This window comes from Hevea brasiliensis, unplaced genomic scaffold, assembly GCF_030052815.1.
Source record: "Hevea brasiliensis isolate MT/VB/25A 57/8 unplaced genomic scaffold, ASM3005281v1 Scaf181, whole genome shotgun sequence".
Taxonomy (NCBI): domain Eukaryota; kingdom Viridiplantae; phylum Streptophyta; class Magnoliopsida; order Malpighiales; family Euphorbiaceae; genus Hevea; species Hevea brasiliensis.
The window spans coordinates 22,574-39,619 of record NW_026614675.1 but is presented as its reverse complement, the minus strand read 5'-3'; the positions used below and the strand labels follow the sequence as shown (position 1 = coordinate 39,619).

General features: G+C 40.0%; 1 pseudogene; it reads right to left on the bottom strand.

Moving 5' to 3' along the window:
- Positions 1-289: 289 nt before the first annotated feature.
- LOC131176604 (methyl jasmonate esterase 1-like) overlaps positions 290-17,046 on the bottom strand; it is a 29,743-nt pseudogene continuing 12,986 nt past the window's right edge.

Genomic DNA, 17,046 nt, shown 5'->3' with positions numbered 1-17,046 from the left:
TAGTATATTATAATGAGATTTTTTATGAGAAATAACTTAATTTTGAAGTGTATTTTTATTTATAAAATAATTTTTTATTAAAATTTAATAATAATTAAATAATAATAATAATAACAATACGTGCTTTTTAAAAAATAATAATAATTTTATTGCTTTAATAAATATCAAAATATAATAATTATGTTTATTATTGGATAATTAAAGTGTAAATAGAATTTTATGTGGCCATTAAAATGCCCTAGTAATTTTTATTTATAGTTTTTGTTTAAAAACTTCTATAAGCACTCTATTTCTATGGAACATTTCTTATATTGTGACTCGCATTTGAAAGCAATTCACTGAAACAATAGAAGTATGGTTCTTCTCAAACCTAAAAAGATTCAGCAAACACATAAATTTATTCTACCACAGATTCAGGGAATATATTCAAAAATATTTGTTGGCAATCTCCTTGAGGTAAGAACAGAGTTCTTGTGGTTTTGAAAACATGACCATGTGATCAGAATCAGAGATAAGCTTTACTTCATCAGGTGGATTTTCTTGGATCATCCACCTCTGCAGATCTTCCTTTACAATGTTATCTTGGCCACACACTACGTAAATTCTTGGAACTGATCCATGCCTTTCCTTGGTAAGCTCTGCTTCAATTTGTATTGCAGCATTGCTATAGAGACGATTAGGTCTTATTAACATCATTCCAAGTATTAAATCCTGGGATAAGACATGAAAAATAAAACAAGTGTTTATCTTATAATTATAATATTAAAAAAAAATTAAATTTTGAGAGTTTTTTCATTCTAAAGTATGATGATGAGAAAATGGACAAAGGGAATATTGTTACTTCAGGTGGTGAGAGTTGGTACAGCTTGGCTGACTGTAATACAGTTGGGTCCAAACGGTAATGAAGTTGGAGGATTGTTGGGGCCATCATCATATGTATATTGAGTGTCCATATAGGTATCAATCCTTCTAGCATACGGCATATATTTCCAATACAGATAACTAATAAATTATATAAAAGAGGACCTGGATATAGATAGATTGAACTGACCTCTGTTGAGGTAGTGGGTGTAGAATAGGCTTTTAGGTGTGATGAATCACTATCTTTAAGGTATTAATTGCCCACACTAGATTACTGCAAGGTTATGACAATATACCTCCATGATACAACAAAGCCTGAAATCTGCAGACAGCAACTCCTAAAAATTTTCCTTAAGAACTTTTTATACGAACCGAATTTAGAGAGACTAGAAGAAAAGAAGAAAAAGTAGTAGTATATCACTGGATTGAAAAACTCATCAATATTTATAAATAATGAAAAGTTATGGCACATTTTCTAGATAGACACATTTATCTATCTCCAATAGATACAACTGTTTGTGTAAAAGACATATTTATTTATTAACAGATACCTATACAAATAGTTGTGACTGTTTGTATAAAATAGACATAACTATTTATTAACAGACACTTATACAAATAGTTGTGACTATTTGTATAGAATTGACATATCTGTTTATTAATAGACATATCTACTTGTTAATAAACACATCTGTTCGTAATTTATTTACAGAAATTACAATAAGATAATTATTTTATTTCACACATATATGTGTCAAGTACCATAATAGAATAATATATATTTATTTATATATATATATATATATATATATATATATATATATATATAATTCTATACATATTTCACTCTTGCCATTTCTTCACTTTTTTATATTTTAACAATATAATAATTATTTCTCTCTATACTATCTAACATACAAGCTATTTATAACAATTCCCCACTTAGCTTATATTGTTAGATCTCATTGTTTCATGCATAATGAAAAGTATCTTTCAATTTAAACCTTTCTTTAGTGTAAGTATTTAAAAGTTCTAAAGAAATCATGGTGGCTTTAGCTTAAACCTAGATTCCTATTAAATAGAACCGGAAATACAACACACACGAATCATTTAGTTCGACTTAAAAAGTTCACCAAAATTTTAGCACGAATATGGCCTTGTGCTACCTCCTGTTTTCGTGAATATTTACAAAAGTTATTCTCACTTTTGTTGAAGCGACACCACTTCCTATGTTTATATAGGTGAAGTTTCTTTTATATTAATATTAAACTTCATTAAGAGTATAAATACACATCCTCATTCCATTAACTTAGTACACTAAGTACTTAATTACAACATTTACTAATGACTTGTTGTTACCCTTTAAATTTTATTTAGTAATAATACTATAAAGTAGAGTTCCTATCATTAGTAAATTTAATGGAATATTCTAAAACCTAATCAGCAAATGTTCTTATGATCATAACTCTCGAGAGCCCTTTTATCAAAGGATTTACTAGATTATTATAGGATTTAATATAAACATGGTAATAACACCATTAGAGACTAATTGTCTTACATTTTCATGTCTTAAGCTTATATGTATATACTTTCAATTGTATATTTTACTATAAGCTTTAGCCATTATGATTTGACTATCACAATATAAAGAAATAGATGGCACAGGTTGTGGCCACAACTTAATATCCGATAACAAGTTTCTCAGCCATTCTGCTTCTTTACCAACATTTGCCAAAGTTATAAATTCAGATTCTACCGTAGAATGAGTTATACAAGTTTGTTTCTTTGATGCCCAAGAAATAGAACCTCCACCTAAAGTGGACACCCAACCAAAGGTTGACTTATTATCCTTAGTACTACTTATCCAATTGGCATTTGTATAACCCTAGGATCTCCACCATATTTGTTTCACTAGTCAACCATATAATCACATGTTTATAACATGAACTACATAAATAATTCACAGTCTAGATATGTACCTTATTTGCAGAAATAAATTGCTCCACAACTTGTTTAAAATGAGAGTATCTAACAATAAAGAATGAAGCTAAACTTGCACACACACACAAATGCATACTCATTTGTCTTTTTGTCACTTCTTACAAATGACTTGTAAGGCTCTTATATTTACTACTTAGAATATACCAACCTTTTGGCCAATAAGTTCATCTCTTCATGCATGTAACTATTTAGAAGAATTGCATCTTTTCATTTAGTTACATCTTTTAGCCAAGGGACACAACTCTTTGCATGGATACAACTCTTTATATGGTTTTAGCACAATTGGAAATTTATCGCAGAATAATCTATAGTTTATAATTCCTTTTTTAAATATCCAAAAACCCTTCAAATTTCTTTTCAATATTCTACACTAGGATTATTAGTATATCTTGACAATTTACACATTGCAAAAGCAATATTAGGAGTAGTGCAATGTATAACATACATTAAGCTACCAATAGCACTAGCACACTCAATTTGAGCAATTATTCTACAAAAATTTTCAGTCAATTTGCAATAAATATCATATGGAGTATTTGCTTCCTTCAATATAATGAAATTGACAAAGAGTAAAACCCCCACTATGTTATAGGTAGTTTTAGGCAGATCCCTCAAGGATAATAATCAAAATATAAATCTAGACAATAATTTTAAAATTCTTCCAATAATAAATTAAAGAATAATAATGTTGATTGTAGGTAAAAATAAAGAGAAGAGACAAAAAAGAAAAGTTAATAGATTTTGTTTCCAAACTGCTATTTATAAAGTATTTGCATCTCTTCGAACATATACAATAGTTCATTTTGTATCTATTAGAATAATTACATCTGTTCACTTACACCTTTTAGAATAAATACAATCGTTTGCTTTGTATCTTTTAGAACAATTACATCTGCTCACTTACACCTTTTACAATGTATACAACCGCTCACTTTGTATCTCTTAGAACAATTACATCTGCTCACTTATGCCTCTCAGAACATACACAACCGTTCACTTATGCCTCTTAGAACAGATACAACCATTCATTTATACCTCTTAGAACAGATACAACCATTCACTTTGTATCTCTTAGAACAATTATATTTGTTCACTTATACCTTTTACAACAGATACAACCGTTTACTTTGTATCTTTTAGAACAATTACATATGTTCACTTATGCCTCTCAGAACATATACAACCATTTACTTATGCCTCTTTGGAATAGATATAACCATTCACTTATACCTCTTAGAATAGATATAACCATTCACTTTGTATCTCTTAGAACAATTATATTTGTTCACTTATACCTTTTACAACAGATGTCGACACTATATTTTGGCCGATCACCGAGGTCAAGGGACTTTAAATTGACTCCCAGCCGACGTCCTTCGATCACAAATGACTTTTCTAAACACATCGATTGCTCGATCATGAAATAAATCGATCCCACAGTTAATTGTTTTCAGATCTCTTATCAGAGGGGTTCGAACAAATTTCAGGTCTCCATACCCTCCAGTCTTGCCTCCCGATCTCTCTTTATAAATATTATGGAAAGTTGTTTAGCTAATGCTAGAATCGGGTTCCTCACTTGTATATCCCAGATATTCCTTAAAATAAAGTTAAGGTTCTGTCCGATTTAATGATGATTCTGATCTTAAGAATTCGAATCAAGTCTTTCCAATTCTAATGTTCTAAAGTTATACCCGGTGTTTGGTCATGGCTTAGTCTAATCTCACGCTTACAATGTTTTTCTGATCTCTTATACTTTGATTAATAGTTGCTTTTAAGTTTGATGTTCTAATACGTTCAAAAAATTAAGTAATCATACAATTGGGGCACTTTCCGATCTCATTAAGAAATTGAATAAAATAGAGGACTTTACTTCATTTCAAAATAAAAATTTACAAGTCATTCGGCTGGAGGGTCTCCCCCAGCCTGTTCTCTAAGTACATCATCATTTCTCTCATTCTCTCTCACTCTCTCTGGATCTTCATCGCTCTCATCTTCGTCCTCTGGGGCGAGCTCGTTCATCCAGGAGAAGTCCTCTTCAGAGTACCGCTTCTTCAGCTCAGCCATAAGGTCATTATGGGCATTCACATAAGCCCCGGCCTCCTTTGTAGTGCTCTCCTCTTCCTTAGCTTGAAGTTCCTCATCCTCGGAGCTCTTCCTCCTTCGCTCGAAGGTCTTCAGCATAATGAGCGAGATCGACAGATCGACCAGCTGGGAGTCTTTAAGTTCTCGTTCCACCTCCGTTATCCTCTCTTCATAATGCCTCATTCGCTCTTCCATTCTGGTGATGTAGTCTTTAGCAGAGGAGAGCTGAGCTTGTGCAGCTGAGGCATCTTGGACCGCCTTAAGGATCTCCTTCTTTAAGGCATGGGCTTTCTCTCTGAGTACGTGCTGATTAGCAATGGCTTCTAAGCACAAGCTCATTGTCTAAGCTAAGATGTCATCCATGCTCTCCTCTGCCAATCGGTTTCGATTTTCTTGGAAGCAGATAGAAGCTCCCATGACTTTGGCCAGGTTGGGATTCCCCCTTATAGAGCGATTCCTTTCCAATGATAGGATCAGAAGTTGAGCACCCCGGGAAAGCTTCCTGACCATAGGACCGGAAGACTCCCCTTCTACATTGGAAGAGATCAGAGGAGGAGGGGGGAGGTGGAAGCTCGATTTGTTGAGGAGCCGAGGTGATGACCTCTACCTCAGAGATCGGTTGCTCCTGAGATCGTGGAGGAGAGCTCGGCACCTCTACTGATTCATGATGAGGGGTCTGAGCATCAACAATGGTGACCCCCTTCATTGCCCTCACTTCCCTGGAGACCTCCCTCTTTCATTTGCGGCTCTCCTTGGAAGCATCGCCGCCCGCCATACCTGTATAAAGAACTGAGTGAGTTCACTAAGATTCAGAGACTAGAGATATGGGTAGTACCAGGGCCAAGGTCAGAGAGCTAAAGCTCGTATTCTTCGTCAGTGATCAGCCGCATCATCCAATACTTTAGTTCGGCTATCAACGCGTCTAAGCAAGAGAATTTCTGAGTTGACGCCTGAGACTTTAACTCTTTCACTATGGCGTCTTTGTCCTTATTCAAGGTGATCTTTTTTGGGATCGGAGCGACCAGGTGTTGCCAACTCTGTGGGATGCCCTCAAAGCCGTTCCGAATCTTGCTCCTCAAAATAAAGAACCGGTTCTTCCAATTCTTCAATGAAGAAGGGAGATCGGTAAAGAGACAACAATTGGGCTTAGCTTGGAAGAACTAGAACTCATCATCCTTCCTTCGGGCGAGCCTATGTAGCTCGATAAAAACTTTGGCTGTGGGTTCTAGTCCCATAGCTTGGTAGAGGCTCCGAAAGGCTATTAGAGTCCGCCAGGAGTTCGGATGCACTTGGGCTACCGAGACATGGTGGAATTTTAGGACAGCCTTGTAAAATTCATCCAAGGGAAAATGGAGCCCGGCCTTCAGTTGCTCTTCATACACCATGATGAGATCGCCTTCATCAAAGAAGTGGTCGGCCCAATGATCGCCATGGCATTTGATCAGTTCAAAAGAGTCGATCAGCAGATTGTACTCCTAGCTTATAGATTGAGATCGCTTCTCTCAAGACTGAAGGCAACTCATCAATTGGCAAGTTGTCTCTCCTCAAAGATGCCCCTCGCCTCGGTCTGGCAGCCGGACCATTTACTGGAACAAGGGTCATGCTGGTTTGACCACTCGATCTAATTATGTCTCCCTCTTTCGAGGTCCACGAAACATGGATAGAAGACAGGCTCGCAGCTCTCTGACCCTCGGCGCCACTCATTCTTAAAGAAACCAAAGAAGTTTAATTAAGAAAAGGATCAAAACCCTTAGCAGAATGTGATCGGTGCTGGAAATACTTGAAGAAATGAGAGAATTTTGAAATTGCTAGCAAAGTGCTGAAAGTGACATAAGGGATCAACTGATTGATCCTCCCCCTATTTATACCCGTCTGAGCATTTAATGCTCACAAAGTCCCAAGCGGCGCATCGGTTAGCGGAATCGACCCGCTTTCCTGACACATCACGGGAAGGTTCCAGAAACACAATAATAAAATCGAATAAAATGAGATCAGCTAGCTAGGGTTATCGGATTGTGCGAATTTTCAAAGCCGCAGATCGGCTAATGACGATTTAGTTAGAGATCAGATCGGATATGCACATCAGAGATCGGAAAAGTAACCAATGCAATAATTAAATAATAACCTTCAAATAAAATTTCATTTCATTTCCAAAAGGTCAGATTACATCATTTGGGCGATCTCAAGAGATCGGATTACATCATTAAGAGAACCTTTAAAGGTCAGATTACATCATTTGGGCGATCTCTAAAGATCGGCACTACATCCTACCTAGTAAGGACCTATGTCAAAGCCTGGTCTTATGGTTGAATCAAAAGATGTGTTTGATCAGAAAGCCAGCCATAGGCATCGAATAGATGTGCAGCTCAGATGGGGTGACTATGAATCTCATGATGGTGAGTGGAGTCATCGTCGATGTCATCGACCTGAATCAAGCTGCAGTCGGGACGCCCGATGTGGTGAGGAGCCAAATGAACTTCAAGAGGCGGTCACTGACATTAAGATTGAAATTAGCAAGATTTCTTGCGAGATCGCCCACCAATTATACCGTGGACCGATTCAAGAATGGCACGATCGTCATTTTTTATCCTGATCGATAAATTAGTTCGGTTCCTTCACTGTCATCAGATATTGTTCCCATGTTTCTCCGATCACCAGGATCGTAAATTTTCAGTCGAGGAGCAAAGAAAACAGTCGGAAAAAGATCAAAAGTAGTCACCATGATCGGAATTGTCACCGGAGAAGCTAGAACAAGAGAAATGGAGAAATGGAAGGAGGAGAAGTGAAGTGTGGAGGAGTTTTTTTCGCTGGTGCATATATATAGGACCTGAGCATTTATTGCATACAGGAACCGAAGCGGATGCATCGGTAATCAAAAAATTAATTGCTTTGACTTAGGCAGATCGGATAAAGAGGAAAGTTCTAGAATGAGAGAGATCGAGAAGCGATGAGGGACCCGATATGAGAAAGATCGGTAAAGAAGAGGGTCATAATAGAAAGATTGGAAGGAATAGAGATCGGAAAGCACGAAGAGGATGAGATGACTTCCAATAACTCTCTACATAATCAGAGCCGAGGTAGTTAAAGCGTTGTAGGTGTGAGCAAATCTTCACCGCACGCCTTATTTGTAGAATCACCCACATTGCTGACAGACGTCAAAAACAGTTATGGCAATTCTGTACATCACAATCTTCACTGTTGATCATACTTGCAAGGACGAACTCGGAGCCCTTGGATCAAAAGCAGACGACAGGTTTGACGCTTTTCATTCCCAGCCCTCGGATCCATCTTGTAAGGCAAGATCCTGAGCCGTTGGATTAGGAAAAGAAAGGACGGATATTCTGGATAGGATCCCAGCCGTCCATTTTGATTCTCTCTAATTCTCAGACATCGGATCATGTCCTTTGAAATCTGCACCTTCCGCTCCACAGAGAGATCCCGACCCTTCATTAGAAGCACCTGCTCCTATAAATACCTACATGCAATACTGTAGAAGGGACGGGCAAAAAAGGGTGGTGGTGATTATAGTGAAAAGGCTCTGAAATCTAATTCAGTCTTCCTACTTTGCCATTCTGAGCTTTCGGGAAACTTTAGAAACTAGTTTTTTTAAGTATCTCCATTGAAGGAGTCTTGGACCCTGAAAATCTTCATTTTCAGTCTGTTCATTACTCTGCGATACCATTTTTTGTCTTGGTTTCGTCTTCATCACCCTAATACCAAAGATATTATTCTCCAAGCTTAATCTCATTCCGACCAGTTACCATCACTGGCTCAACCGCATTCGACCTAGTTCTTGTTATTTCGAGTAAGTTTTAGTCTTTTGGCCATCGGCTTCCACCTCTACAAGATTCATGGACACTAGAGTTAGCTCAAGAGTCTCAACCTCCCACAGGTAAGTGTCTAGACTATTGTTTCGCTAGATGCTTGTGTTTCAGTTTATCTGTTTTTATTTTTCAAATTTCCATTAAGTTCAGTAGCACTAAAATCCCAATGTAGATTATTCAGGCTGATAGTTATTTCCCGATGTTTACTTCTTCTATTCGTCCGTGAACCTTATTTATTTCTCCTTAGTTTTCATTTCCTTCGAAAATAGGTGTTCTAGTTGTGGGCAACATGTAGGTAACTTAATAAAATATTGGTAGAAGTATCTTAACGTGAAAGTTTTTTTTTTCGAACAAATAAAAATAACCAAAGGTTGAATAGTAGCTCAGAGAAAAAGTTATGAGGTCAGGTTACTAAACGAGTCCAGGAGATAGCATAATAGAGTGGGAATCGAGATAAGATCAGATCCCAGATTAGTAACCAAAAGAGATAGGATATAGCTGGCCAAAGAGTTCTGACAAGGTAATCACCTAGGAAATCGTTGAAAAGTTTGATCTTATATCACGAACACTCTAAGAGATCGGGGGAGAGTTCTTACCTGATTCTCATTTAATTAAAATACGGAGATCGAAGGAGAGTTCTTATCCGAGATCCTTCATCTAAATTTTGAACCGAACACTCTAAGAGATCGGGGGAGAGTTCTTACCTGATTCTCATTTAATTAAAATACGGAGATCGGAGGAGAGTTCTTATTCGAGATCCTTCATTTAAATTTTGAACCGAACACTCTAAGAGATCGGGGGAGAGTTCTTACCTGATTCTCGTTTAATTAAAATACAGAGATCAGATGAGAGTTCTTATCCGAGATCCTTCATTTAAATTTTGAACCGAACACTCTAAGAGATCGGGGGAGAGTTCTTACCCGATTCTCATTTAAATAAAACACGGAGATCAGAGGAGAGTTCTTATCCGAGATCCTTCATTTAAATTTTTAAACCGAACACTCTAAGAGATCGGGGGAGAGTTCTTACCCGTTTCTCAACCAAAACCTCAATAAAATATGTGGAGATCGGAGGAGAGTTCTTATCCAAAATCTCCCACCTAAAACTCTTAATAAAACATATCTAGAGATCGGTAGAAACTTCTTATCCGAGCTCTTTTAACAAAATGAAAATTAAAATAACACAACTCCAATATACAAGATAACTTTATTTGACACCTATTCACTAAAGGGCCATCTCATGAACTCGTGTTCTTGGACAACCCAAAATAAGTGAAATATCGAACACTTCTTTATTACGCACAAAGGATTAACATCATCCCTATCCCAACCCTCTAATTATATTTTTAATTTATAAAGAGCATAACATTAAATCTATTTACTCTCGTTGAGGGACGAGGCGGGGTGCCTAACACCTTCCCCACCCGTATACGGACCCTGAACCTAGAATCTCTTTTTCTCTTTTGAAGTGGTTTCCTTTTAATTTATTTTCACAAAATGGTTTTCTTTAATTTCCCTCAAAATTAGAGTGGTGACTCCTCACTTTTTCCACTTCGGTGAAGAGCTTCATCCGAGCGACCGCAAAATACCTTGTGACAACTCGGCGACTCCGTTGGGGACTTTTTTTTACCCTAGTTTAGAGGTCCAAGAATAGATTTAGTTTTATGCTCATATAAATTGAATTTGTAATTAGGGGGGGTTTAATTTGCAAAATTCGAAAATCTTGATATATTGATTTGTTATTGTTCTAACCATTTTTGCTTGTCTTATTTCCCACAGCAACTTTCATCAAAAAATGTAAAAAAAAAATTCTCATGAAGGGAAAAGGTAAATGTGTCCCTTCACACACTGAGTACTTACACAATATCCTCACACACTTCAGCCCTATACTCGGGCTTTCTTACCCTCTAGGGAAGTAGGAGGGAGTCATGTAGCGGTACTCGTGGGTTTTACCATGTTAGTATCCGTGAAGGCTTCTGTTCAGATTGAAACTTGTTCCATCTACTACGATACCAGTGGAATTCTCTCGTTAGTATCATGGTGATGGAATGGGGCTCTACTATTTACAGTAGGGGCAATTTGGGAACTTGTGGCTTTTAGAAAATTTGACCTTGAGCTAAGCTATCACAGTAGCTGGAAGCCGTAGCAAACTACCTCATAAGATAGAACTATTCAATTAGATAGCACTTACCCGGTACTAGGATTCTCCCTATTTCAGGACAAAAGGGACATACTTGCTTTCACCCTACTCTGTTTGTATTTTCTTGTGGTTTTTAATTTTGGGGGTAATTTTGAATCATACTGTTAGAACGATCTACACATCTTCCTACTTTGATAGATGTGTAGGTATCGCCTCGCTAACGGTATAATTCAAAATTACCTGAATTTGTCCTGCTAACGAGTTTTCTCCATAGGCATCACAGAATTAGGGTCTGTAAAAGAATAAACGTCAATTTTAACATGGCATCCTCGAGTCAGTCGACGGAAGAAGTTCTTAGACAAGAACAGAACGCTAGATCGTGGTCCAGACTGCCTTATAGTTCAGTGTCCCCATAATGTGATGTCACCGGGGCAGATACTGGCCTGTTACCTCCATTAGACCCAAGTAAGGTCGAAGTTAGAATGACCAGTCTCAAGGGTCTATCCAGTAGTTGGAAATTGCTTCCCGATCACGTCAAGGCAAAGTTCGAGGAAAAAAATGGGAGGATTGCAACCTTGATATGGATCAAAGTCCAAATTTCGGCGCTAAAGGCCATGCTGTCAATTTGGAATCCCAAGTATGGGGTGTTCTCCTTCAACGACATTGATACGACCCCCACTATGGAAGAATATCAAGCGCTGCTAGAGATTCCTTATGTGGCACAGAATCAGATCTACCTACACCTCGAGCATAGGCAGACTTGGAAACAATTCGCGCATATGTTGGGGATCCCCCCAGAGGAAGCAAAGGCAAGAGAAACTATCAAAGGGAACACCTCAAGAAGCAGTTGGACTTGTGCATCCAAGATGAATAATGGGAGCAAGCTTCATTAGCACTAGCTTTGGGGATCTATGGCCTAATCTTATTCCCTGGGCCTTTGGGAATTATAACCTGCAGTGTCACGGAGATGTTCTAGGCAGTAGAAAAGCAGAAGGTCAACCCAATACCGGCGATCCTTGCAGAGACTCTATTGACTCTTACTTATTATCGACAACAAGGCAAGGGATCTATTAAGTGCTGTTCTCAATTGTTACACCTCTGGATCCTCAGTCACATGTGTCCTCTAGAGACAAAGGGGTTAACTTGGTACCCTGACCAGCCACTTATTGAGAAAATGGCTAGATTAGTAATCAGCCTAAAGAACGAGCTGTAGTGGCAAGAGCAGATTCTAAGCTTCAACAGTCACAACTACTGCTGGAGGAAATTGTGGACGTCGGGTCAACCTATTTTGTTCAACACAGGGAGTAATTATTTGGTATCTTTGATTGGAGTGATCGGATACACGAGTTACATCCCGGCATTGGTAATGAGGCAGTTCGGTTCAACCCAGTCCGCACTCAGTGTTGAAGAATACCATCAAGGTCATTTTTATCATGAACTCGGTAGCGAGGAAGAATTGAAAGTATTCCGCAAATCCTGGGAGAGCATCACTATGATGGAAAGATCGCCTAAAGGGCCGGGTGCCATGGAAGATTACCTTAGATGGAGGGCCAGCAGGGATCAAGGATACCCAACTGCCGAGCCAACAGAACCTGAAAGTAGCATCCCCCATCAGAATGTTCTTTCAAAAGAAGCTAATGTCCAGTTGGTCAGCTCTCTACAAAGATCGGATGCCGAGAACCAGCAATTGCTAGAATAGATAAGGCAGTTGGAGGACCGACAGCAAATCCTCAAAAGGGAGGTAAAAAGGCTCAGGGAAGAAGCAATGACAGAAAAGGCAGAATTTGAGAAACAAGAAACGCGGTGGGAAAGGGAAAAGATCTCCCTCCAAGGCGCAGTAAGGGAGGCAGGAGTTCGGAATGACGAATTGCAAGAGAAAATGAAATACCAAGAGATACTCATGGAAGAGTATAAACAAGAGGGCAAAAAGAAGAAGCTTGAACTAAAAGAGCAAGCACAGCTTATCAATGATATTTTGAAGGAGTGTGCTAAGGAAAGAAAGGAAAAAGAAAGACAAGCTACTCTCCATCAAGAGCTGAGAGAAAATGTTGACCAGCTGGAGAGAATGATAGCACGAGGGAAACAAGAGCTCTTGCCAGAATCCGAATATGCCTTAAGAACATTCAACCCCGCCCGACAAGAGGAAAGGCTCTACGAGTATCTCAAAAGATGCCATTGCATTCTAAAAAGTCTCCCTGAGCCTAGGCAATTGTAAAATGCTATGTATGAACTATTCGATTAATAAAATCACTTTGGACCATTGTTTAGCAAAATTGTGAATGAATAGTATGACTCCCGTAGGAACTATCCTCGCTAGGGTTATGCGAAAAGACGAATGTGCCATATGGACAAGTATCATAGACACGCATTCGATCCAGTCATTCACCGTTAGACTATCGAGCGATGCCATGATAAAATTGATGCAATTATCCTTCTACAGATCCCATTCCTGGCTTTCAGATGCCACCGTATCCTTTGTCCAAATTAGGACCTTTAATTTTTAACAAAATTTGAAATTCATTTAATGATTTTTCCCACAGGAAATCAACATTGCTTCAAGCAAAGCAAGCCTGACCAAACAAGCAGTTCGACCGAGACGAGTGTACTTAACAAGATCACGAACGAAGAAGATAATGGAAGATCAGGAACAAGTCCAGAACCTACAGGGACAAGTTTCCGAATTGAGAGATCAAGTCTCGGAGCTCATGAAATTAATGAAGGAGATATCCCAGAACAAGCCTCCCTCAGAACCAAATTTGCCATTACCTCCCCCACTTCCTACAACGGTTGATTCTCACCAAGCTTCAACCTCTTTTACTTTTCAGCCACCTATTCCGGATCCGACAATCACTGTCAATCCGACCCTCCTAAATAATGACTTACCTTTCCCCTACTACTCGACTGTCTCTAATGCCGAGCTACACCATTCTATCCCGATCCCTCCAGTTCATCCTGCCCCTTATCTCCCAAGAGGGGGAATAGCTCATGCAGTAGGAGAAAGCAGAGTAGGAGAGAACAAGAAGCTTTCTACTCTTGAAGAAAGATTAAGGGCAATAGAGGGCCTGAATATGTATGGTTCGGTTGATGTGTTTTCACTAAGATTGGTGCCGGATGTGGTGGTGCCACCCAAATTCAAAGTCTCGGACTTCGACAAATACATCGGGAATTTAGACCCTCGCATTCACCTGGCTACTTACATCGCTAAGATGTTCGCCCTTATGGAAGATGATAGACTTCTGGTCCACTCCTTCCACGAGAGTCTCTCTGGGGCAGCTGTTAGATGGTGCATTCAACTAGATAGGAGCAAACTGCGCTCCTGGAAATATCTGGCCGACGCTTTCCTAAAATAGTTCAAATTCAACTATGACATCGCCCCCACAAGGAGAGACCTCCAAAATTTGGTGCAGAGAGAAAGGGAAAGCTTTAAGGAGTATGGCCAGAGATAGGGAGAGAAAGCAGTGGAAGTGTATCCCCCAGTGACTGACAATGAACTCTGCTCCCTGTTCATTGAAACGTTAAAAGCTCCGTATTTCAATTTGATGATTGGAAATACCTCCAACAGCTTTTCAGATATTATCCAAGCTGGTGAAAGAATCGAAGCTAATCTAAAGTTAGGACGATTGCAGGAGTTGATTGAGAATCCTGCAAAGAAGACTGCCAGCTTTGGTAAGAAGAAGGAAGGTGATGTGCACTCCATCACCCGACAAGCCCAACCTCCATTCTCTCAGAATAATTTTCGGCCATATCCTCCTGCTCATGGCTCGACAATAGCAAACATTCCAAATTATCCTCACCCACGCCCACAGTATCTACCGCAAGCAGCTTACCAACCTAGACCGCCTCTTCAACCTGTTCAATCAAGACCACCTCCTCCCCAAAATAATCCTAGACCACAGAGAAATCCTGATCCACCTCTCCCCCTCCCACTCAGTGAAATATACCGATACCTCCTCGGTATAAATCAGATAGTGCCAATCCCCCTTGATCCAATTCAGCCACCATACCCCAGGTGGTATGATGCCAGTGCCCGATGTGAATATCATGGAGGGGCACTCGGGCACTCGACTGATAACTGCGGAGCTCTTAGGGGAAGAGTACAGGCCCTGATCAGAAATGGGTGGTTGAAGATTGAAGGAAACAGTTCTCTCCCCAATGTCACTTCAAACCCCCTGCCCAATCATGGTACGGGCAGTGATGTAAACATGGTAGAACCTGAGGATGAAAAGTCAACTGCAGAGGTAGATCAACTGATTCCTCATTTCGAGGAAATTTTTGCAATAACAGTAAGGGAAGGCTACCTTTTCCCTCAGGCATCAGGGTCAGAAAGTGATACGGGATGCCCCTACCATGGAGGAGCAGCTAATCATGAGCTGCGCAACTGTGAGGGATTCCGGTAAGAGGTCCAGAGGATGCTGTCCCTCAAAATTTTGAGATATCAAAAGAGGTCAAAGGTAGAGGGCGAAGTGAACGCAGCCAGATTTGGCCAGAATGCCTCCACCCCCAACCCCAGATTAACCTTTTCTGCTCCTAACACATCAACACCACTACCACCAATAACAGTCATCCAAACCCCGCCTCAACTCCCAGTCACAAACACTCATGCAGTGCCATGGAACTACAATCTCCAAGTCTTCACTCAAGAGGCATCCAGTAGCACCTCAGCTCCTAACCTTGCCTATACACATACTCCACCCATGACCCCTCTTAAACCATGCTTCGCTCTCCACGAGCACTTTAAAATTACTTATGCCGGACCCTCCGACGATGCTACTCCCCAATCAAACCCAAAACCTGTCACAACCAGCAACTCCTCCCCACCAGAGCAAGAGGTAAAATTTATAACCCGAAGTGGGAGATGTTATGGGAATGATGAAAGGGAAAAGAAAAAGGGGAAAGTAAAAATGGAAGAGCCACAAGAGAACACAGAAGAGGGGGTTGAGAAAGTCGAGAAAGGAGAACCTACTGAACCAAGGGGAGAAGAGGAGCGGTTACTTCAAATAATGAAGCAGAGTGAATATGATGTTGTTGAACAACTGAGGAAGACGCCTGCCCGGATTTCATTGCTGTCACTGATTTTGAGCTCAGAAGTGCATCGCCAAGCCCTACAAAAGATCCTGGATCAGGCCTTTGTAAATCCCGATATCACACCGGGGTAATTCGAGAAAATAGTTGGGCAAATACAGGCATCCAGTTTCGTCACTTTCTCAGAAGAGGAGATAGACCCGGCTGGCTTGAAGCACACCAAAGCTTTGCATGTGACAGCCAAATGTAAAGGGTGCATAGTTGCCAAGGTTCTAATCGATAACGAATCTGCCCTTAACGTCTTGCCTAATGCCACCTTGGCAAGGCTACCTGTCGACCGATCAAACATACGCCAAAGTGCCATGGTGGTAAGAGCCTTTGACGGTACAAGGAGGGAGGTACTAGGAGACATCGATTTGCCACTCCAAATCGGGGCATGCACTTTTGACGTCACATTCCAAGTGATGGACATTGAACCTGCATACACCATGCTGCTAGGGAGACCTTGGATCCATTCAGCAAATGCCGTACCTTCGACCCTGCACCAGAGAATTAAATACATCATGGGCGGCAGGATCATCACTATAAGGGGGGAAGAAGCCATGCTGGTCACCAAGCCGCAATCACTTCCTTATGTGGAAACAACTGAAAAGTCCTTGGAAAGTTCTTTCCAGGCTCTAGAGTTGCAAGAAACTACCCTGAGGGATGAAGGGGCTACAGCTATGGTTGCAAAGGTAATGCTTAAGAGCGGATACGAGGTAGGCAAGGGATTGGGTGCCGCATTGCAAGGAATTGTTGAACCCATACCAGCTATTCAGAAGATCGGCCGTTTCGGCCTGGGATATGAAGAAGATGCTCTTATGGATGGGCGATTTTGGAGGAGGAACATGCTTCGGGATCAGAGATTTGACCAGAGAGTCGGGAAAATGAAGGTTGTCCCGAAAATCACAGATGTCTTCACCAAATCAACCATTGAGAATCGGGACAAAGGTGAAGAATTTCACGAAGAACCATCTGTTGATGTCATACAACTAGACTCCCTATATGAAGCCCTGATCTCGCCAATTGCTAAGGGGCAAGAGCTGGATAATTGGGAAGCAGAAGACCTTCCTGTGCT